Source organism: Lathyrus oleraceus, chromosome 3 (assembly GCF_024323335.1).
Source record: "Lathyrus oleraceus cultivar Zhongwan6 chromosome 3, CAAS_Psat_ZW6_1.0, whole genome shotgun sequence".
Taxonomy (NCBI): Eukaryota; Viridiplantae; Streptophyta; class Magnoliopsida; order Fabales; family Fabaceae; genus Lathyrus; species Lathyrus oleraceus.
The window spans coordinates 316546515-316571360 of NC_066581.1; the positions used below are offsets into that span (position 1 = coordinate 316546515).

General features: G+C 32.2%; 1 long non-coding RNA gene across 1 annotated transcript; it reads left to right on the forward strand.

Moving 5' to 3' along the window:
* Positions 1 to 7271: 7271 nt before the first annotated feature.
* LOC127127367 (uncharacterized) lies at positions 7272 to 8827 on the forward strand. The gene is made up of 5 exons (XR_007805330.1): positions 7272 to 7643; positions 7727 to 7753; positions 7831 to 8015; positions 8105 to 8339; positions 8547 to 8827. It is a non-coding gene; the product is annotated as an uncharacterized LOC127127367 (long non-coding RNA).
* Positions 8828 to 24846: the final 16019 nt, after the last annotated feature.

The following is a 24846-nucleotide window of genomic DNA, read 5'->3' on the forward strand; positions in this document are numbered from 1 at the left end:
ACAATCCTGGATAACAATGATACACAAAGTAATCTGAATTTTTTATAAGAATGTGAAATGGAATTGTATAAGTATCAATCTATGGATTGATCTTCTCCTTATAACAAACAAATCTCTTAATGATATTCAAGTGTTCACTATGAATGAAATGAAAATTAGAATGCTTTTCTATGAAGGTTAAGTGCAAAAAGTTTCACTCTTAAAATTTTGGTTTTGAACACTTAGAGAATTTTTGAAAGATGAAGAGAATATTTGAATGTTTGAAAATTTTCAAAAGGAGGTGAGATTAAAATCTGAAGAAATGGTGTTTATATAGCCCTAATGCACCTCTACAAATGAGTACAAACCATGAAAGGATGTCATGCTTCAAGAACTAGTTTTGAAAACCAAAGGAATGAAAAAATGCAATTTTTTCAGGCACTGGTACAGTGGTAATCAGTTAACCAAAAGTGGTTAATTGATTACACCCCTGTAACGTGCAAAAATAGGTTTTTTTCAAAGGGAAAAACTTTAGCAAGATGCATCCAAACATTTTAAACAAACATGATATGAATGTATTAGGACTTGAACACTTGTATACTCATTAGAAATGTTGAATGCTATATACCTTATCATTCATGATCAATCAATAAGTATTTCTTCAAGACTTGACATAATATGAAACTTATCTTTGCTTTAGAAGTCTTTGAGCCATTTCTTTTTTGTCAATTCATTCTTGCTTTGTAGAATCTTGTCGTCATCAAAACACTTGAGAAGCATGCCTTCACATATTTGAAGTACATAATCTATTAGACTTGAGACTTAATCAATTAGGCAAGTTAATTGGTCCATGGATTGTTTCCTTTTTGAGCAAAATTTTCTTCGATATAAAGGAAGCGCCTCCCCACTTCATTTCACACTAGAATTCAGAATTTCTCTAATTATTCTCAATTTATCACACACACTCTCTCTCTCTAAATATTTTCTTTTCATCAAAGTTACCTTAGTGCCTTGTGAGTGAGAGTGACTTGTGAGATAAGAGTTGTACCAGTGTTGTGTCATTATTTTTATTTTCAAGAGTGCGGCACTCTTGAAGAATTGAGTTTGATTCTTGAGGAAAACCACTTGAAAATCTTTGTATGATTATAGAAATCAACTTGAAAGAGTTATGCTTGCTTATTGAGATCAACTTGTAAAATCTCTACTCAGTTCGTTGAAAAACTCACTTTTGGTTAGGGATAAGCCAGGGGAAATCTCTTGATTCACTTGTATCAAAGGTTTGTCGGTATAACTCGTAAAAACTCAGTATTATAGTCAAATCTCAAGAAGATCTCTTGGGGACAGGAGTAGACCAACATTCGACTGAACCTTGATAATTCATTGGTGCCATCTCTAACCCTTAACTTTTAATTTATATTATTTACATTACTGCTTTTATTTTCCGCTGCATGCTATCAGTTTATCTTCTATTTATGTATAAACTTTATTATCTTAAAATTATTTATTTTAGTTGGGTATCATAATGCTCACTTTAATATTATTAGTATTATCATGTTAAGAGTCGGATTTAAAATTTGACATCTTTATTAATCAACTCTCTAATTCCTTTATTTAACCATTGAAACAACTTTGTAACTATGTGTGGTAAAACGGGTCCGATCCGCCAAACATATCTGTTTTGCCCACACTTTTTTGCGGAATAAAATAACATTTTAAACCTACATTCTCTAATATGGTCACTGACTTTTTTGTTGACTTTTGCGGGTGCAAATATTAACATAAATTTTATGCATTTATACTAAAATGGTGTCCAAGTGTCCACGAGTCTATTCCATCCCCTTTCATTTTTTCATGGGATGGATCGAAATGTTATGCTCACGTCCTCAACAATGCTCGATATGCTATATCCTATTTTTTTATGACTTTTGTGAAACGGATTTAAATAGAATGGACATTGTCCCTTTGCCACCTCAAATTGTAACCCTTTTTAATAAATTATGATAACAAAACTGCTCCCAAATTTTATAAATAATAAGCCTTATAGGACCATTGAAGTAAGTATCTTCACATGGATCATATGGATTGTCTATGATTCTATATAGACTTTTCCAATTATGAAGTTTTCAAAGAAATTGCTTTCATGCAAGTGAAGTGTCAATTTCTTATCACAATTATATGTGAGCTGTTTAATCAAATTTTCATCTCATTATTCTTGTGTCATGGTTTTTTCAGTATGACCATTGTGTCTAAAATTAAATAGAATGACAACACACAGTTACAATATATTGAAAAAAATGCCAAACACAATATATTTATAACTCATTCTCAAAAAAACAATTCATTAAAATTATAAAAAAAATTAATAAATAATGGTAGACCTTAAAAGACACTCAACCAAAAGGGAACCGAAGTGCAAAGAAAACGAAAAATATAAGTGTTACTAAAACCACAAAACAACTAATAAATCTTAAAACTCAAACAATCAAAAGGGACATGAATACTATTACTAATAATCTATATATATATATATATATATATATATATATATATATATATATATATATATATATATATATATATATATATATATATATATATATATATATATATATATATATATATATATATATATATATATATATATATATATATATATATATATATATATATATATATATATATATATATATATATATTAAATTTATATTAAATTTGAAGCAGCGACATGTTAACATTTTTATTATTTTTGTATCATATCATCCCATAATTTTAGTGATACATTTAAAATTTTATTTTTCACTTTTCAAATAGATAAATATAATATTTATTTTTTATTAGAGTATACGGGTTCGGATCTCAAAAAAGTCGATTTTTTAAATTTTTTTAACAAAAATGATCTAATAAGAAAATTACTATTCCAACTATCTATATTCTCTAAATTTTCAAAATTTAAATAGATACATGAATCTAAACACTAAAATTAAAATTATGTTTAAAAATCTTATTTTTTTAACAAAAATGATCTAACAAGATAATCATTAGTCCAACTATCTATATTCCCCTAAATTTTAAATTTTAAATAGACATGTGAATCCAAACACTACAATTAAAACTATGTTTTTTTGAAATAATAAAAAAAATTAACACTTAAAATAAATATTTTTAATCTCAAAGTAGTTATAGAAAAAAATATATTAGCCTATCAACTAATTACTAGCTTAAATAACTATATTATTTTCATAAATATATATTATCTATGTGAATTATATTTTACTCTTTTCATTTATAATGGCGATCATAGAGAGCATAACTAAAATTATTGAAAATAATGTAAAAAAAAAACACTCAATTATTTAAATTGATATCAACGATAAAATAAAATAAATTTTTATAATCCCATTAATAAAATTAAAATAATTATTTTAAAAAAATTAAGCTAGGCTATTATATGAAATAGCATTTTCAACCATTTACTCATTAGATAACTAAACTTTGACAATAATACATATACATTTTATAAAGCTAATAAAATTTTATTTGATAATTATTACAAATAAACTTTAAATTTTTATTTAATACTAGGAATAAATACACACCTTTAACAACTTAAAATAAAATATCTAAATCAAAGATAACTACTAAAAATACATGAGGATCAAAACAAACAAAAATAATTTTATAGTTTTTTAAATTTGCAAAACTAATTACGAATGTCATTGTCAATTTAATAGTATATATTTTGCATTCAAATAAAATATATATTTTATATGTGATTAATTCATATCATTGTCTCAATTATAATTCACAATAAATTATTATAATATAAATATAATAATCATGTTTTTTTAAAATAATTTATTAATATATTTAAAATTTAATATAAAAATGAATAAACTAATTTACAACCGCGCATCGCGCGGATTTTATTCTAGTTACAATAAAATCTAAATCAAAACCTTTTATTTTACTTGATTATAATTGTATCTTTTATTGCAAAAAAATTGTATTATTTTTAATTTAAAAAACATATGAATACAAACTAGCTATAATGATTTCATGGTTAATCATGATTTATAAACTAAAACTATTCAAAGCTATGTTAAAATTAGAATTCATATAATATATTCCCCTATCCCTACATATATGAGCTATTCAAAGCTATGTTAAAATTAGAATTCATATAATATATTCCCCTATCCCTACATATATGAGCTTGTGTAACATCTGAAATCGGGTCTTTGGTACAAAAGCTACTGAAAAAGTTTCTATTAACAAGTACGAATTTAATTAAGATTGGAAATGAGTCGAGTCGAATCAAATTCATGTCAGCTTAAATCGACTCGATAAGAATTTATTTAACTCAAAACTCGATCCGAGTTTGACATGAATTGATTTTAAACTCAAACTCAACTCGTTTTAAATTTACGAACAACTCGATTCAACTCATTAGCTTCATCTCGTTAGGTTCAACTTATTTATTCCACGAACTTATAAATCAATTTTTTATAATTTAATTTTTTTATTTAATATTTTAAATTGATATATTTTTTTAAAATAATATTGAAATGAAATAAAAGTGATATGATTCGAAGAAAATAGAGAGTTGAGCTAAGATTTGGAATAATTATATATATATATATATATATATATATATATATATATATAATCAATTTATTTTAAAAGTAAGTTTTTTTAACATACTCTCAGTCACAACCTTTGAATTTAATCTAAACTAATGGTTAAATTAAGTTTTTTACATAATTAATTTTTAGATTATATTCAATTCAAAAGTTATGATTTGAAATAAGTTAAAAAATATTATTCTTAAAGTAAGTTGATCTCCATTGATATATATATATATATATATATATATATATATATATATATATATATATATATATATATATATATATATATATATATATATATATATATATATTGATCCTAACGAGTCGTACTATACATAATTCATGTTCAATTCATTTAGTTAACGAATTTAGTTTTTTTGCTCATATTTAGCTTATTTGATTGATGAACCAAGTTCAACGATTTAATTGTCGAATCATGTTTCGAATCATATTCGAGTTAGTTCAGTTTATTGTCGATCCTAAACTCAATCCACAAACTTTAATAAACAACAAAGCCATCCTCTGTTGGAGCCTTCGGAAGAAAGAACCTCCATCAACCAAGATGTCTTCATCCGCCCACTATAATTTTGTATTAAACCAACTAGTTCTTTCCTCCACGTGAATCTTTTGACACATTCTTATGCTAATAAATAGTTTGGTGATGCCCTTGTAGGATCAAAGTAGAAAATATTCACTACGTGGATCTCTTAACTATGTGAGAAGATGCATTAACTCAATCACCATGACATATCTCTTCATGGAAAATCCCTCGCTAAAACCTTTATCTTACTAACAACCTCTCTAAGAAGTTTCATTTCATATGATGGTCTCATTATCAAGATACTATGCATGAAGTTTATTGCCATCACACAAAGAGCAAAATATCCTAGCCTTACAAATATTCAATTCAATTCTTAATCCTGGACTCATCTCTTGAATGATGTAAATGACTTTTGTGACCTCTTTTGAATCCCATATGATGGTCTCATTATCAAGATACTATGCATGAAGAAGAAGCTTGTAATTATCTATGATTTTATGAATAAGTGAGTGTAACACATGAGAAAAAATTATAGGCCCTAATGGGTCATATTGTTACACTCTAATTGCTGACATAATATGTTCACTCCCAAGGTACAACCTCACTACCCGGCCATAAAGAAACTCAACCCCAAAATAAATAGATGGGCATCTCATCCTCACCTCGCGCAGTATGGTTGATCCGTCCACTACGTTGAAAGCATTTATGAAGTATACCATGAGCGTATCCAAATAACCATATCCATATAACTTACTTAACACCCTGTTGACATTGTGCAAAATTAACTCAGCACCACCCGATACCCTTCCCTTAAATTGGAAGTCATTGAGATATTGTGCCACATCTTTACCGACTTCTTTCATAAAAACCTTGTATACCAAATGCATTCAAATGGAACCTAGAGAAATAAGGCGTATCCCACCATAAGGCTTCAATAATAACGTCAAGGTGCAGAAACTATAAACTCTCTCAAGCTCATCAGACATATTCCTCGTAGTCATAAGTTAATAACTAGAATAATTGTACATAAAAGACCTCTTGCTATAACAAAAAATTCTCCACAAAACACGTCTATGTGGGCTCATAAACCATCTCTATCCCATGATGTTCCTTTGAGAAATAATTTAATGCACTTTAGAATAGTATCAACTTCATCCATAAGGGAGACTTTAAAGAATAAGGTGGTTGGCATGGAGGGAGGTGGCTTGTACGTGAGTTTAGCTTGCAAAACCTTCAATATAATTTTTTATATCCTTTGAGGTTTAAACCATTAAATTGAAAAGCATGATTTAATACAATATTAATAAAGAGATTCAGAATAATTGACCAATTCATAAATACTCCCCACGCACTTCTAAACCATAGACATTAAAAAACAAATGTTAAAAAAATTCTTATAAAACCGCATCCTCTCACACAGAAGTTAGGATCAACTACTAAAAACCCTATTTTCATCAAATAATCATTTATACACAACTAGTTGTTCAACAAGCACTGAGTAAATTCAAAACTTTAATGGTTCTATTTTACTCCCAACTTTTTAAGATTATCTAACATAATAATAATAATAATAATAATAATAATAATAATAATAATAATAATAATAATAATAATAATAGTAATAATAATAATAATAATAATAATAATAATAATAATAATAATAATAATTATTATTATTATTATTATTATTATTATTATTATTATTATTATTATTATTATTAGTTTGCATAGTATTGAAATATCAAATAGCATTCGCATTATCCTGCAAACAAAATATAAATTGATTCATTGTGGAATGAATCATTTGGATTCTTATTTGTGTATGGGTGGATGTGAGGTTGATGAAATGATGAGGTGGTTGGTGTTAGTAGTGTAATGATTAACTACAAACTTTTACACTATCTGGTTGCCTTCAATTTGATTAATTTAGAAGTATTGGAATAATTTGTTTTTTAATTAAAATGGTCTTAACAAAAGTCCAATTTTGGACATGGTAAAGAGTTTCTCATGGATTCAAACTAAAGTTCAACATTTATTTTTTGATTACTATCATTGAAATATACACCTGATTAGATGTATGGGTGTAGACATTATGATATCTTTTGTGATTTCTATTATTTTAATTCATTTTTGTATTTAGATAGATAGATATATAGAGAGAGAAAGAGAGAGAGGTTCAACTTACTTAAGAGTAAGTTTTTTTAAGTTATTCCACATCATAATCATTAAATTAAATTTAATCTAATGATAAAATTAACATTTTTATTTATTTAACCATTCGATTAAATCTAATTTAAAGATTATAATTTGGAGTAAGTAAAAAAAACTTACTCTTGAAATAGTTATCTATCTATCTATCTATCTATCTATCTATCTATCTATCTATCTATCTACATATGCTTTATGGCATATGTTGCCAGGATTCATTTACAGGTATGCATCATATTGGTCATGTAGGCATGGATTCAAGTGGTCTTTGTTTGGCACTGATGCAGGTATGAATCATGGCTTATGTTGGCAGGATTGTTTTCATTGCTAACTTTTGGATAACTTGGAATGTATGGCCTTGTTTCTGTAGGTTTTATATTGCAAGGTTGTGCCTTTGGTAAGGTTTGATGCAAGGTTTTGCAACTAGTTCTGCTGGGACCTGTTTTCATTATGGGCTTGATGCTTGAATTGCAGGTTTTATCTCTGTTGGTCAATTATTATGCTATATTGGTCTGCTCATGGTCCTGCTGTAGGCTTGGTTTGCTGGTATGCCTTGCATTTATCATGGTCAGGTTGCATTATTGATGGTTTTGCTAGGCGGGTTCTGGCTTCATGTTCCAGTGGTATTCTTGTGTTCTTCCATGGCCTTTGATGTAGCAGTAAGCACTTTGTGAACTTGTTCGAGCTTGCATTGCAGTAGATGTTTTGCAGATTTTTTGATAACCATTGCTGCTATGTTTTGTAGCAGGTCTGGATTGGTTTTACAGGAAGCTTGGTTTACCTGCTGCAATGTTGTAGGATGACCTTAGATTTGTGCTTACAGCATGATTGGACTGAATGTTGTGATTATAATGGCTTGTTGTAGGCCTATGTATTCTGCAATATGGAAATTGAACTGGTGAATTATGAATGTTGCAGGATGAACAATTTGCTAAGGATGACTACTGCAGCATATTGCATAATGTCATAACCAGGTTCTGCGGGTATGGTTATCATTTACAAGTTGGAAGACTTGGGTTGTAGAAATTGGTCTTTTGCCTTTGCAATTTTACTTCATATTATGCCTTGCTTCATGATTTCCAGTTCACGGTCATGGCTTTGTGACCTAGCTCAATTCATTTTCTCTAACTTCAATTAACATGCCATGATCTTATAGAGTTCAGGTTCTGATTTGGCTCATGCTTATGTAGGTCATATGCACATGGAAGTTGATTGAACAAGACAACATGACATCAAGTTGAAGTTTTGAAGCAACATGTCTAAATGGCAAACTAAAGGATCAAGATTGAGAAATAGGATTAGGATTTTAGGATTTTAGGGTTTTAGGATGGAAAAGAGTTAAGTTGACTTTGGTCAGAGTTAACCAAAAAGTCAACTATTGACCAAAGTTAAAAACTGGTCAATATGTCCAATTTTTGTAATTTTTGATGTAATGAATATTCCTATGCAATACAGATGATTATTTGAATGATATTGATTGGTTTTGACTTGAATTTGTATTGAAATGAACATGGACATGACTAGGAAAATGGAATGGTCATATGGACATGGTGTATGAACAAGGTTGTGACTTGATGAATAAGGCTAAGGCTTAAATGAAACACTAATCATGAATCAATGGACATAATCACCACTCGGGTTGCAATACAATAGGTTTTAGTGGTTTGGGTAGACAATGCCATGAATGCATCAACAATTCATGGACAAAACAATAAGGCATTGAGACTAAGATGAATTGGATTCAAGACTAATGACCAGATGAAAACAAACCAAGAGTGGGTCATGTACTTGAGATGATCAGATGAATGGAAGTTATGGGACTATAGGTTTGAGCCAAGACAAAAGGTTATGGGGGACAAGGATCAAGCAAAGGCACCCAACATGTCAAGGATAAAATAAAGGATGAAACTAGGGTTTGGGACTATCCAGATGAAAAGTCAAGTTACAAAGTCCATCAAGATCATACCCTCCTTGGTTAGGGTTTCCAAGTGGCCTACCCCTCAAGTAAGTCCTTTGAATCAAACTAGATGATTCAACAACAATTCTTCCAATGTATGAGCCCTCAATGGGGTTTTGATAGCCCAAACAAGGCCCATAGAAGCTCTATAGGATCCCACCATCATACAATTAAGAATTAGGGTGTTGAAGACCCCTGAGGATTGCCTAGATGGCACCTCGTTGGATCCATACCTCCACCATCAAATGATTAGGGTTTCATATCCCCTATGCTTTGATGAATAACCAAGCCATGCTTTTGAAGTTGTTCCATATGCAAACCCTAGCTCCATAAGCCAAGAGTTTTGAATCTATGATGGTCCATTAATGGATGAATGATGCTTAACGAATGAGTTGTTAACGTATGCAACTGATCCTCAAATCAAGTGGTTGAATGGAAAGATGGAAAAATGGAGGGCAAATTTCGGGGTACAACACCCGCCATCTTATATTTTGGGAACATATAATGTTATCCTCCTTGTCAAAATTTACCTCAATCATGTCCACTTCCATTCATCTCTTAACTAACCCTGGTGCCTATTACTTTTCTACTGACACATATACAAGTTATGAGACATACGCTAGTTCTTCTTGTGAGCTTTCAACTCCTTTTGATGTTCCATCCACTTATGGTGATGATGTTTCGACTGTTTTTCCTTCACCTCCCACCAATGAGCTTCGTCGGAGGGTAAGGAATCCTCTTACCTATCTTTTTTATTATGATTAACTTTCTATTACACTTCACCTTCATGAACCACGATCCTATAAGGAAGCATCCACATATCCTTATTGGTAGCAAGTTATGCAAGAGGAAATACAAGCATTGGAGAGAAGCCACACATGGGACCTTATTGAACCTCCTTCTTATAAGCCTTCTATAGGATGCAGATGGGTATATAACATAAAGACTCTGTAATATGGATCTATTAAGCGATACTAAGCTCGTCTAGTGGCAAAAAGGGTCCACTCAAGAGTATGGTATTGATTGTGAAGAAACATTTTCTCATGTTGCACACATTGCCTCTACTCGAACTCTTCTTGTCATTGCAGTCACTAAAAAATGGGCAGATTGTTCGTTCACAGTGGATTAAGTTTCGGGGTTCAAAGAAAAAAAGTAAAGTAAGGAGAAAGAGATAATCCTCAGCTGAGCGCAGATTGTTCGTTCACAGTGGATTAAGTAGGAGTGGCATGCTCATGGCTTATTATTCCCAACATAAGTCGTTGGCCCACGTGCCGTCTCATTCGTCACTTTACCTTATTGCTGCCGATGCTGACAAGCATGAAGAGTTTTTCGGGTATTCAGACCGATGCGGTGTTCAGGCCGAGGTGGGTATTCAGACCAGTTTCCGATGTTCAGATCGAAGAAGCTTCCGAAGTTCAGATCGATGCAGCTTGCGGCATTCAGGCCAGGTTTCTGGTGTTCAGGCCGAGTTGGGTATTCAGACCAGTTTCCGATGTTCAGATCGAAGAAGCTTCCGAAGTTCAGATCGATGCAGCTTGCGGAATTCAGGCCAGGTTTCCGGTGTTCAGGCCGAGGTGGGTATTCAGACCAGTTTCCGATGTTCAAATCAAAGAAGCTTCCGAAGTTCAGATCGATGCAGCTTGCGGCATTCAGGCCAGGTTTCCGGTGTTCAGGCCGAGGTGGGTATTCAGACCAGTTTCCGATGTTCAGATCAAAGAAGCTTCTGAAGTTCAGATCGATGCAGCTTGCGGCATTCAGGCCAGGTTTCCGGTGTTCAGGCCGAGGTGGGTATTCAGACTAGTTTCCGATGTTCAGATCGAAGAAGCTTCCGAAGTTCAGATCGGTGCAGCTTGCGCCATTCAGGCCAGGTTTCCGGTGTTCAGGACGAGGTGGGTATTCAGACCAGTTTCCGATGTTCAGATCGAAGAAGCTTCCGAAGTTCAGATCGATGCAGCTTGCGGCATTCAGGCCAGGTTTCCGGTGTTCAGGCCGAGGTGGGTATTCATACCAGTTTCCGATGTTCAGATCGAAGAAGCGTCCGAAGTTCAGATCGATGCAGCTTGCGGTATTCAGGCCAGGTTTCCGGTGTTCAAGCCGAAGGGGGCATTCAGGCCAGGTTTCAGGTATTCAGACTACTGAGCGGCATTCAGGCCATGGTTATCCCTGTGTTACCATCTATTTTGGTGTATTGGTCAACATTCTGTTTCGGTACTCAGGCCGACTTTCTCCGTACCAACGGATTCTTCTTTCGAGATTGCTTCTTCGCCGATCCTGACAGGTGTTGTTAATTATTTCCCATCAGAGTGAAAATTGTTCGTCTGTTCTTGGTATTCAATCACTCTTCACCCTGATCATCTGAAAGCCGAGGCTGTTCATATCGACAGGTTCACAGTGGATTGAATAGGGGTAGCTGTAACACCTCAAAATTTGTCCTCCTCTCTTGGGACTAGCTTAGCATATTGCATTTCATCTTGTAGGACATTAGTCATTGCATCTTTTCATATCATGTGGAAACAATAAACAAGTCATCCTCCTAAGTCTTGCTCAGAAGATAAAGAGGTTAAAAGATTTAAGCCTAAGGGTTTCATGAATTGATCACTAGCCATCTGAGGGTTTGTGCTTCAATTAGGGTTTCTTGGTTCCTCAAGGAGGTTGATCTTTATCTTGGTTGAAGTGGTACACCATCATCATGGATACATCATCGTCACCAAGAGGTTCATTGTGCCTGATCATGTTCCTTGAGATTAGGGTTTTGACCTCTGGTCAACCCTAATCAGTTGAATTATACCAAGCAGGGTTTTGCAAGGAGATGGGGTCTTTGTGGAGATGGGGATCATCATATGATTTTATTGAGCTTGTATAAGCTAGGGTTTCATTTTGGAGCCATTTCATCAAGAGATTGAGGCTCAAGTTCATCTATGCATGGCCAAGTCATCTATCAACTGAAAAAGTCAACCAAAAGTCAACTGATGGATTTGGAGGTGGGAGATGGCTAGAAACACTTCATTCTTGTTCAAACAAGTCTCATTTGACATTTCAAACATCAACAATGAAGAATTTGAGGTCAGATGAAAACTTTCCAAAAATAGAAAGTGACTTGTAATTCAAAATTGCCAAAAATGGAAAGGTTTTCTCCTCAAAATTACATCATCAAAAATGCTTCAAATGAAATTTTGTCCAACATGAAAGTTGTAAATCTTGTTCTCCCATTTCCAAAAAGTCCAAGAACATGAATTTCTCATGTATGGTTGAGAAGATATGGATCAATCATTGCCAAGTCAATTTGAACTTCACAAGTGCATAACTTTTGAACCAAAAGGCCAAATGAAGTGGTTCTTTTTGCAACATTCTTGTTTTGACATGTACTATCCAATTCAAGCATCATAGGCCATGCATTTTGATCACAAAATTTTTGGACTTTTCATTTGAATTTTGGAGGGAAAAGTCAAATTCAAAAAGTATGCATTGATTTCACTTCCAAGCATTGCATTTGGCTTCTACATGTCATTTTGAAGTGAATTGGAGCCAAAACCGTGCATTGTTGCATTGCTTTACATACATGAGGGTGGATTTTCAAATTTGGCATAACACCTCAATTTCACTAATTACTTTGGCATGGCTTAATTGTGATTAGCATACATCATTAGCACAACATATAAAAGCATAATCATAACAGAAAACTTCATGAACACTTCATAATTCTCAGATCTAGATCTAGTTTCACAAATCTTCACAATTTTCTCTCTCACTTTTTCTTCAAAATTCTTCACAAACCTTGCCTTGTTCTTGATCAATCCTTGATCCATAAGCATATTTGAGTGTTTTGGAAGCAAGATTCGAAGGATTGCATGCAGAATTGAGGACTGTTGAAGCATATACTCATCAATGGCAGTTGAAGATTTGAGCAACATCAAGCACGATTGAGCACCAATTCTTCATCCATTCATCCATCTAAGCATTGGAGAGCAACTGTTTAGATATTTCAAGGCCTGAAATCTACAAATCCAGTTCTGCACTTGCTTGAAGGTTAGATTTCGATTTCCTCAATTCTTGAAATAGTTGTGTGCTTTTGGTAGATCTTTGAACATAGAGAACACTGAGCTTTGTATCGTGGATTTTCATTAAGAAATGAGCAAGTTATGGTAGATCTAAGTTTGGCACATGAATGTTCTTGCATGCGAATCTTTTGATACAGTTTGATTTAGCAAAATCCAAGCCTAGCATGTTAATGTATGTTGAAAGACGAGTGCAATGGTGTATTCATTTTTAATTTCTGGACAAAAGTGTTCTTGAGCTCAAGAACACGTATGAATGTTGATGAACACTTAGGGTTTGCTGTCCAGAAGCGCTTTTGATCTTCCTCGCGCCTTTATGCATGTGTTTTTGTGTTATTAGACCATGCATTGGTCCAGCGTGGCCCCAGCGTGGCTGTTTGATTGGCTCATAGCGCTTGCCTTGCCACGTACACTTAATGAAACGACGCGTTTCATATAACTGAGCGCCACATTCAAAAACGCACTCGGTTCGAGTCTTGGCTGTGGCTTTTGTTCAAATTGCTTTTACATTTTTGCTCATATGTTCATACCATGCTTCATCATGCTTTTTATTTTTTTTCATTCATTCAAAAAATCATAACTCCATGAATATTGATCCAAATGGCCTGGGAATTTTTGCATGATGTTCCTCATGATCTCTAGTTTTTTATGACTATTTTTCCACAATTTGTGCCTGGATGAATTTTATTTTTGCCTAGGGTTTGTTCATGCATGTCCAATTTGAACCTTGCTTGCCATTTGCATCATGAAATGATGAGTTTTGATCCTATGATTGTGAAATCTTGCATGCTTAAAATAGACATCCTAATGGTCATTTTGGTATAGAGTTTGCAGTTTTCTCATTTTTGGTTGTTGAGATATGATCTGTTTAATGGAGGTGTGACAATGTGTGTCACACCATTGCTTGCTCAACTTGTGGATTTTCTTTTCCATGCCAATTAAATGCCAATTGATGTGAGTTTTTGCATGATTCTTCTTCTGGATGTTAGGATTGATCATGAATTTTTGTGGAATTTTTGGATTCATTTATGATTTGTTTGATATTTTCCTTTCTGGTTGACCATTTGTGGACTTTTGAATAGTCATGAACTTCAAAGATTTGTGAAATGCTTGATGTTTATTATATGAACTTGAAATTTTGTACATTGATTCTAGACACTTTGAAGTTTGTTGTGGCTTTGATTGGAGGTCTTTATCATGTTTGGATTCTGTTTTAGGCTTGTGTTAAGTTGATGTATGAAATTGTGCCTCCTTTGAGCTTGTTTGTGCTTGCCTTGCCTTATAGAATTTAATTGCCATGCTTATACTTGTCCAAATGCCTTGATTTTTGGTGTGTTGATCATTTGATGTGTGCTGTTTAGCCATAATGTTTCTTGAGATTTATTGAATCATTTTTGAGTTGATGTGGATTGGTTCATTCTGGTTGCTTTAATGAGCTTTCAACTTGCATGCTTTGCCTTATGTGCTTTGTGAAATGAAATTGGTTAATGCTATTGACATGAGACCACTTGGATATTGTTCTTAATTGATTGAGATTGGTTATTGTCAAATTTCATGTTCTGTTTTGGATTATTTCTCCCACTTTGACCCTAGGCCTTGTCCTAGTGGTTTGTGCTTATGTTTGAGGTTTGTTTTCAGGATAAGAAGCATATGGCCATGAGGAGATTAATTCACATTGCTTGAGTTGGATTATTTGGATGATGTTGTCTAATTTGGATTTGTTTTGTAGGTGGCTTTTAGCTCATTTGAGTTGAGCTTGTGCCTTGCACATTGTTTGACTATTGTTTGACTGTACTGTTGACTGTTGACCATTAACTGTCTGTTTGACTTTGTTTGAGTTGTATACTGATTGAGTTGGATTGTTTTCAGGTACCTTAGTTGCTATAGTTCCTTTGTGAACTTGCTTTTGCTTTGCTTGGTTGCATAAGCATTGAGGTATAACATCTCTTCTCCATGTAGTCTGGAAGACCTGGCCTGTTATGTGGTCAGGCACCTGTCTGAAGTCCTCCTTAAGAGGCAATGCTTGTGATTGTTTATGTTTGTGCCAAGCAGGAAAAGACCTTTGATAAGGCAATTGACAGATAAAAGAGATGTGTAACCCATCTCCTGTTAGTCTGTGTGTCATCCCTTTGCTCACATTACATGTTGATGCATTGTGGATATTAACCCAAGATCTATAGAGTCATTAACTTGTGGAGAGAGTTCTAACTTTCTGAACTCCCACACCTTCTATCATCTGAAGCTCTCCCAGGCCAGGGATAAGAGCTGTGAGGCACACCCCTCACTTCCCATTTCATCTGCTTCACCCTAACTCTCAATGTTAGGGTTAAGAGCTAACATCACCCTGATATAGTTGGCTTGTGTTTCACAGCCTAACCTTGTGTGAGCCCACTTTGCTTGTATATAGTGTGTGCAGATTGTGTGTATGTTTGCTTTGTTTTGATTATGCTGTTTAAGATAGCTTGCTGCCTGTGCAAGTTAGATAGAAAACTCAACCTAGGACCATTGTGGAATACATGATAACTATTAGGCTCGAGTCAGTCTCCCTTCTAGTTTGTCATTTCCCAGTCTCTGGTTAGGAGAAAGTTTCTCCCCTGTTCAGGGGAACTACGTTGCCCTGATCCTCATACCAGATGAGGTACGTAGGCAGGAGATCATACGAGATCTCTCCGGGTACCCTTTTTCTTTTTGTGTGTGTTTGCTTGAAAGTTACTAGGCTCGAGTGCCAGACTCCTTAGTAACTTGTCTGTGTGTTATCCCTCTTGTGTGTTAGGATATGGATGTAAGACCAGAGATTGGCATTCCGTATCCTATTGGTGTTTGTTTGGAGTCTGACGTAAGTCCAGCGATTGGCAGTTGGTTTCCTGTGTGTGTTTGCTGGTTCGGAGTCTGATGTAAGTCTAGCGATTGGCATTCGGTTTCCATGTTTGCCTGTTTGTGTGGAGTCTGACGTAAGCCCAGCGATTGGTAGTCGGTTTCCTGTGTGTGTTTTGTTTGGCGTGCGTGAGCCGAACTACGGTAGCTCTGATTCTCATTCCAGATGAGATACGTAGGCATAGGATGCGATATCCTAGCGAGCCCTTTCCCCTCTTCTCCCACCTGTGTTGTTCTCAGTGTGTGTGTGTGCATTCTTTCGAGCAGTGTTTAAGCAACCTTTCTTCTATTCTTTTGAGCGTGGATCCCGTCGAGTACGACGGATGCGTAGGGGTGCTAATACCTTCCCTTCGCATAACCGACTCCCGATCCCATCTCTCTTTGGTCGCGAGACCATGTCTTTTCCAGGTTTACTTCGAGCGTTTCCTTTCCCTCTTTGGGATAAATAACGCACGGTGGCGGCTCTGTTTGTTTTGTTTTAGCCCGCCGGTTGTTTTTCGCGAATGCGACAGGTTGGTGATCCTAGTGATCATTGATCCACCATAGGTTTTTGTATTTTCCTTGGAGATCATGTTATTTCTTGGCATATCAAACAAACAAACATTGATAGCCCGCTCTAGCACTAAAGCTAAATATGATGCTCTTGCTGATATGACTTTTGAGATATTATTTCTTTGTTGGTTTTTAGACATCTCAACCTTTACCGAAAGATCTTTATTGTGACAATCACAGTACCATTTAAATTTCCCATAATGATGTTTTCCATGAGCAAACAAAACATATTAAAATTGGTTGTCATTTCATTCGTCAACATCTTCTTTGTGGTGAACTTCATCTTATCTCCATTGACACTCTTGACCAACTTGTTGATTTGTTTGCAAAACATCATTCTCTTGGTCGCTTCCGCACTTTAGTTTCCAAACTCAAATTGTTTATCCATCCACTTGAGTTTGAGCATGATGTTACAATATATTATGTTTCTCTCATTATTATAAATTATATTATAATTGTATTAGGTTTAATTAACCTTTATTTGTAATTATTTTATTTGTTTCTTTGGCTGCAATCCTATATTATAAATATGAGCTTTTGCTTATTCTTGAGATATACAATGAATACACAAATATCATTCAAATCTTCTTGAGTTTCTACAATTGTAGCCATTGAAAGTGCTCATGTCAGAAACTAGAATTATTTATGGATCAAAACTGGCTCAAAAATAACTACCTTACTCTACAAGAATCCTCAGAATTTTCCATTCAGTAGCAAAACAAATGGAGTAGTTGAAGTACTCTATATAAATCTATGCATTTCATGATCACAAATTTTTTAGAAGAAAATAAATGTGTTGAGACTCTTGTCACTATTGGACTTTCTTTGTTGACTCTGTCTCCTGTGCGCGATCTTCATAGGTCTTCATAGGTTTTTGAACAGTAGCAGTTTAAAACCCCTGTTAAGTTGTTGAAAAATGGAAGGAAAAAAGGGGTGGATTGTTAGTCTCCTACCATGAGAGACCTATGGAAGTCGCGCACAGGAGATATAGTCTTATTTGTTAGACTTCTCAAGGTGGTACTCACCACCTATTTTTTTTCTTCCGAAACCACCTATTGTTATTTGAAAGGAAATTATCATAAACAAGTTAGGTATGCCTAATTTTAAATTGATTTAACATAATGTTTTCTTGATAGTCAAATTTGGCCCTTCCCTTTGTTTCTATTATTTTTATTTCTAATATATGAGATTTATATTTTTTTAAAGAAGTGATGAATGCTATCCTTGAGAGAAAAACTCCTCAAAATAAATTTGGGTTCATCTAGCTCTTTTGTAGACATATTTTTTCTTCTTGAACTAATTATGGGATTAGTTTTAGTAAGCCGTCAAGCAAACACAGTTTTTTTTAATGGAGAGACAAAATTTTATGTTTAACATCCAAATCTATTTACAATTTACTGTATAAAATGTTAGATTTATCTGATATTTTATGAGATACAATCAATTGTTATTTTAGTTTGTGAAAACGGGTTAATCATATTGAGATGAAGGTACACAAATAAACCTCTTTATTGGTTAAATATCTTTTTAATTAAAGATAGAGTATCTGACATCTGATTGAGACTAGGGTTATATATATTATATGGATAGATCCTCTATATAATCATAGAATCAAAAACACAATTGACGGCTCCACAACTTGTCTCATTGAGAGTTGTGAACGGGAGTATGAGATACATAGAAAGATCTGATCACTTATCTTTTCAGGATTCCGAATCAAGGTGACAAGAACAGTTACCTTTATTCCTAAATCATTTCTACAACAAGTCAGTATTGATGTTCTAATTTCATATAATTGATCAGCGAATTTTCCATTTACATTTGGTATCAAAGCTTAGATTGTATGAATTAGGACTCAATTGTTTATGTTAATGGGTGATTATGAATTTAGGGTTCGAATTATTTTATTCAATTTTCAACAATTGCTGAAATTAATTTCTTATTGATGAGTATTGCTCACACAATATTTGATTCAACAACTTTAATTTTATTTTTGCGACTCTAATTTTGCGATCGTAAAAATCAAACTATTGATATTGTAAAATTGTATTTTATGAAATCAATTTGTGAAGTTAAAGTTGAAGTTGAAATTAAAGTTGAAATTGAATTTGTGAAATCAATTTCAATGTGATGCACCGGCTAACATTATCAAAATTAGAATGTGATGTTCAAATTGATTTTTCCAACCTCAATATTTTAAGGTATTAATTAAGCTATTGTAATTTTAATTAAATTGGATACTGTACAATAGCTATATACTTAGTGCACATATAAAATCCAATTAAATTTAGGGATATAGTATGATAGCTATATACTGTGTAATATATCAATTCAAATTGAAATTCAACTAAGCACGACGTTATATTTGTTGTCTTCGACAACAAATGGTTTGATTTGATTATAATAGTATTTATATAAAACCAATTAAATCCATAATGTTGTGATAAAGTACAAGTCCATATTTCCGATGATGTTTTCTATTGTGCAACAAGACGATCATTTAGTTAATTTTTGGTGTTTTATTCTCAAATTAGGCATGACTAATAATATTAAATGTTATCTATGTATTAACAAACCTTTGTTTATTATATATGGTTCATGGATGGCTTTAACCTGCTTCAAAATTAGGCACATAATTATATTGAATAAATTGTATTGTCTTAGACATTTTATTAAATCAATATTGGCATGCATGATTTTCTGATACATTAGGTCTCTTAAATAATTTGAGATAGTGTATAATATCCCTTCTTTTTGAAATTGACAATGTTGAGGACAAAATTTATTCTGAATGCTATATTGTTTAAGTTTATGATTGGTTTATGTTTTTTTTTCAAGAGAAATTTGATTCCTATGCAAAAACTTATATAAATTATTGTGTGATTACCATTGAAGTGAGATCACTCATTTTAATTTATAAAAAACTCTTTGTAATTTGAGGAGTTGTCTTCAATCGTTACTATGATTGTCTTTCCAAAGGAGGACAATTGTATGTAGAGATTGTGATTAATTAAGGATATAGTTATTGGAGATGCTTTGGTCTAAGGGATTTATCTGCCAAAGGAGATAAATTTCTAAACCCAATGTATGTTCACTAAGTAGCTTATTCTTGAAATTTGTGGATGAAGTTGTTGGAGGTGATTTGGTTTAGAGAATTTATCTATCCAAATGAGATATATTTTATAACCCAATATATGCTCATTGAATAACTCATATGAGGTTCTAACCTTGATTGTGTTATGGGTTTGTGCATTCCACCCAAAAGGGATTGCATGATAATGTTGGTCTCTTCGTGATAGGTTCTGTTCATTAAAGTTATATCTTTCCTTTATTATTTGTTTTAATGCATTCCTGTTTTGTCTCAACATTGTCCTTCTTTATGAATAACTATTTTACTTCTATTGAGATCCTGAATGAGTCATATTTTAAGAAATTGAAGAAAGACTTAGAGTTTTCATTAGGGATTGTTGATCTTGACATGGCATTGTGTGAAATTGAACCTGTGATCAATGCTCAGAGCACACATGAAGAGAAAGAAATATAAGTTAAGTATGAGATAAGTAACCAACTTAGCTTGTGGGCTATTAAAATGACCATTTTTGAACATATGATCGGCGGATTACCTGAGAAAGAGAATGCTAAAGAATATATTACAGCTATTGGAGAGAGGTTTCAGGTATCTAATAATGTTGAATCTGGATGTTTAATGAAAGAACTCACATACATGAAATATGATAACAATTGGGGTGTCAAGGAGTTCATTCTTAAGATGGTTCATGTCCAAACCAAACTGAAATCCCATGACATTGACCTGAATGATAATTTCATTGTGTCTCATGTATTAAACTACCTACTGCTGAGTTCACTCAAATCAAAACTGCCTATAATACCTCTAATGAGAAGTTGGCCGTCAATAACCTTATTACCAAGTGTGTAGCTAAAAAAGAGAAACTCAAGAAGAAAAGAAGTGACTTAGCCCTCCTGTCTGTTCATGCAAAACCTCATTCTGGTAAGAATTCTTAGAAAAATAAGGAAAACACTTATTGTGCTTCTCATAGATATCCCGAGTTTAGGAAACTAGATAATGATTTTAAGAAATCTTTTTTGTGCTTTTGGTGCAAGAAAAAAGGGCATAAGAAAACTGATTTCCATGCTTATAAAACTTGATTAGACAAAAAGAACAAATATGGGGGGGGGGGGGGGGGGGGGTCAGAAATCAGCAGAGAACAAATTTGTGGGGAAAACAAGCTTCAGGTAGGAAATGATCTTGAAGTCATTAGGGATCTATGGGAGATGTTAGTTTAGTTCTAGGAACTAGTTTTGAAAGATACACTGGTACTGATGTATGCTGGTTGATCCCCTAACCAAGAGACTTAGGCTCATTGTGTTCAAAAACCATGTTGAGAACATGGGCATTGTGAGTTCTTTTAATGTACTTGGTTAGTGGTGGTTTATTTTTTATGTCATTTTCTTATCACGTCGTATCTTATTTTAGACACTTTAAGTGTTGGATTATCAAGTATTTTCTATTTTGACCAATTAATAATGCGATGAATATTTATTCTTGTTTGTCATTGTTTATATGTCAATTGGGACTCGGTGTCATTAGGATCGCAGTGTCTGTGATTGACACTAATTTGGAGTTAGAGACATGGTTATAATTTTGAGCACGGCATCTTCAAGACCACTATACCGCTGGTTGATGCCATATTGAAGCTAAGGTATGATTTTAAGCTCGACGTTGTCAGGACCATTGTGACGGTGGTCGATGCCATATTGAACTTGAGGCGTCATGGTTTGTAAAATCATGCAATTTCTTTGGCTTTAAGGCATTTGAGAAAAGTTATTAAGGACCGACAAAGAAAATAACAGTTTGGCTGTTAGATCACATTGCCATGTTATTTTCTTGTCACAACACTAATGACTAGTTGATAAAGTCCGTAGTATTTGTAACCATGAAAGGTTTTATGTCAATGAAGGATATAATAATCTCCATGATTCGATACTACTTGATTTTTGTTGGATGACACTATATTCGAATACTCCATCTATAATCATGCATTTTCTTAAAATGCGGCCGGATTTAAAGAAATTAGTCATTAACCCGAGATTCGTTTTCAAAATGTGTTTTTAAAAAATTAAAATTACACAATTCTTTTTGCCCAAGTGGGAGAATGTTAGATTTATCAAACATTTTGTGGGCTACAATCAATTGTTATTTTAGTTTGTGAAAAACAAGTTAATCATGATTCTGATGAGGGTGCATAAATAAACCCATTTATTGGTTAAGTGATCTTTTTAATTAAAAACAGAGTATCTGAAACCTGATTGGTGTGAGAACAAATGTGGGCTTTAACCCTTGACCCATAATGGGTAGGAACTAGGGTTATATATATTATATGGTTATGTCCTCTCTGTAATCCCAGAATCAGAAATAGAATTGATAGGTCCATAACTTGCCCCATTGAGAATTGTGAACGGGAGTGTGAGATACATAGGAAGATCTGATCACTTATTTTTTCAGGATTCCGAATCAAGGTGACAAGAACGGTAACCCTTATTCTCAAATCATGTCTACAACAAATAAATATTGATGTTCTAATTTTATATAATTGATCAATAAATTTTTCGTTTAATAGAATATCAAATTTGTGTTGTTTATATAAAAATTAAAAAAAAAAGGACGGTTTAAATATACTTTTAAATATGTGATAAAGTTTAATAAAATATTAAGAAAAAATGGATGGTGCATTGATATCGCAAATTATTTTTATACTGTCAACCAATGACAATCATATATACCGTCAAATTAATCTTTAAATTTTAAATTATTTATATGATTTGACATTTTAAAATATATAATATTTTTTACACTACTATTAAACTCGAATGTTAAATATTAAATTACAACACCTTTTAATAATATTAGATAGCAAAATTAAGTTTCGGTTTTGATCTTGTAATTTTGAATCGTTGTCTAATTTATTATTCTTATCCGATCTTGTGCTTTGAATATCTTTTGAATAAATTATTTGGATTTTAATTTATTAAAAAACTAGGTTATAAATTAAAATTTTGAAAACAAAACTAACAAACCTTTTATTATTTCTCAAAAGTACTACTAATATGTATTTGCTTATTCTCATAGCGGCAAAGTAACCAAAATAACACCGTCATTCCACGAACATTGGGGAAGAAAAGTTTATTCCATCATTAGATTCCAAGATCCAACAGAATGAAACAAAGTTTTCTCATAAATAAATAAGAAAAGAATGAAACAAAGTTAATAGATGATTACTAATTTGGTGCAAAAGTTTCTTTTGTTTGTCTTTTTCATTTGTTTGTCTTTGGACCTATGTATTATATATAACGTTAAGGGAATTGTGCGTTATTTTTATTGTTAATTATGATAATTAGTTGCGTGGTGGTGAATTGATTTTTATTTGATTAATATTGAATTTAAATTATATATTTTAAAAAAATATAATTATAGATTTATATTATAACATCTTATTATGAATTATAATATAGACAATAATATAAATTAATCAACAATAAAAATGAACATTTTACTTGAATGAAAAAATATATGTTTGTAACTTGACTTTTATATCTAAAATTTAATTTTTGCAAATTTTAATAATTCTAAAAGATATTACTTGTGATCATTTTTTATATTTTGATTCTCATTTGTCTCTGACACTCATATGTGAGAAATCAATAATGTTATTCTAAAATAATCTAACAACCCATTTTCAATATTTGTGAAAGATATGTTAAAGAGTTATATTATAGTATCTTATTATGAATTATAATATAGACAACAATATGAATTAATCAACAATAAAAATGAACATTTTACTTGAAAGAAAAATATATGTTTGTAAGTTGAGAGTTATATCTAAAATTTAATTTTTGTAAATTTTAATAACTCTAAAAAATAATACTTGTGATCATTTTTTATACTTTGATTCTCATGTCTCTCTAACACTCATATCTGAGAAATCAATAAATTTATTCTTTGTCTATACTTTATTTGTTTCGTTGTAATATGAATAATGTAATGGTGATGTTTATAAATAAAATTGAAAAGTGTTGCATGCTCTATCATATTTCAATATGAATAAATAGTGGCAAAGCTTTGAAATTTGTGTAATAACTAATTTGACATTAAAGATAATAAAAAATATTTACTAGTTTTAGGATTCACGCATCTCTTTTATTTTTAAAATTTGAGCAACTATAGTTAGTTAAAGTAATTGTTGGGTTGTTAGATTATTTTATTCAAAATGGGTGTGAAATTATATTGAAAAAGTATATCAAAGTTATTTTTCTCTCTATTTTTTTTTATAATTCAAAAGTTATTTCAAGAAAAATAATAATGTTATATAAGATTTAAGCAAATAATATATATCAAAATTAAAAAATAGTTGTTAGGTTAATATATTTTTTGCTTTTGCTAAGGTTCAAACTCATGACTGCAAGAAAGAATGTACTTTGACCTTTTGAAAAATAAAGGTGAATTTTTTAGAGGTGCCACATAAGAATAATGATGATGTGTTAAATATTAAATATGTGGCATATGATTTGTCGTGATATAGTTTGTCGCTTTAGATTTAATATACTTATGAAAGAACAACCCATTTTCAATACTTATGAAAGATATGGTTAAAGAGTTATATTATAATATCTTATTATGAATTATAATATAGACAACAATATGAATTAATCAATAATAAAAATGAATATTTTACTTGAAAGAAAAATATATGTTTATAAGTTGAAAGTTTTATCTAGAATTTAGTTTTTGCAAATTTTAATAACTCTAAAAAATAATACTTGTGATCATTTTTTATACTTTGATTCTCATGTCGAATTGTTTACAAATATAACCCAATTTTTTAAGGAAATTCCCAAAATACCCCTGGTTTCAAAAAAAATCTCAAACTACCCCACTTTTAGGAGGAGACGCCAATTCAATTGGCGACTCCTCTTAAAAATTGAATGGAGGCGCCAATTGGATTGGCTAGGGCACATGCCCTAGCCAATCCA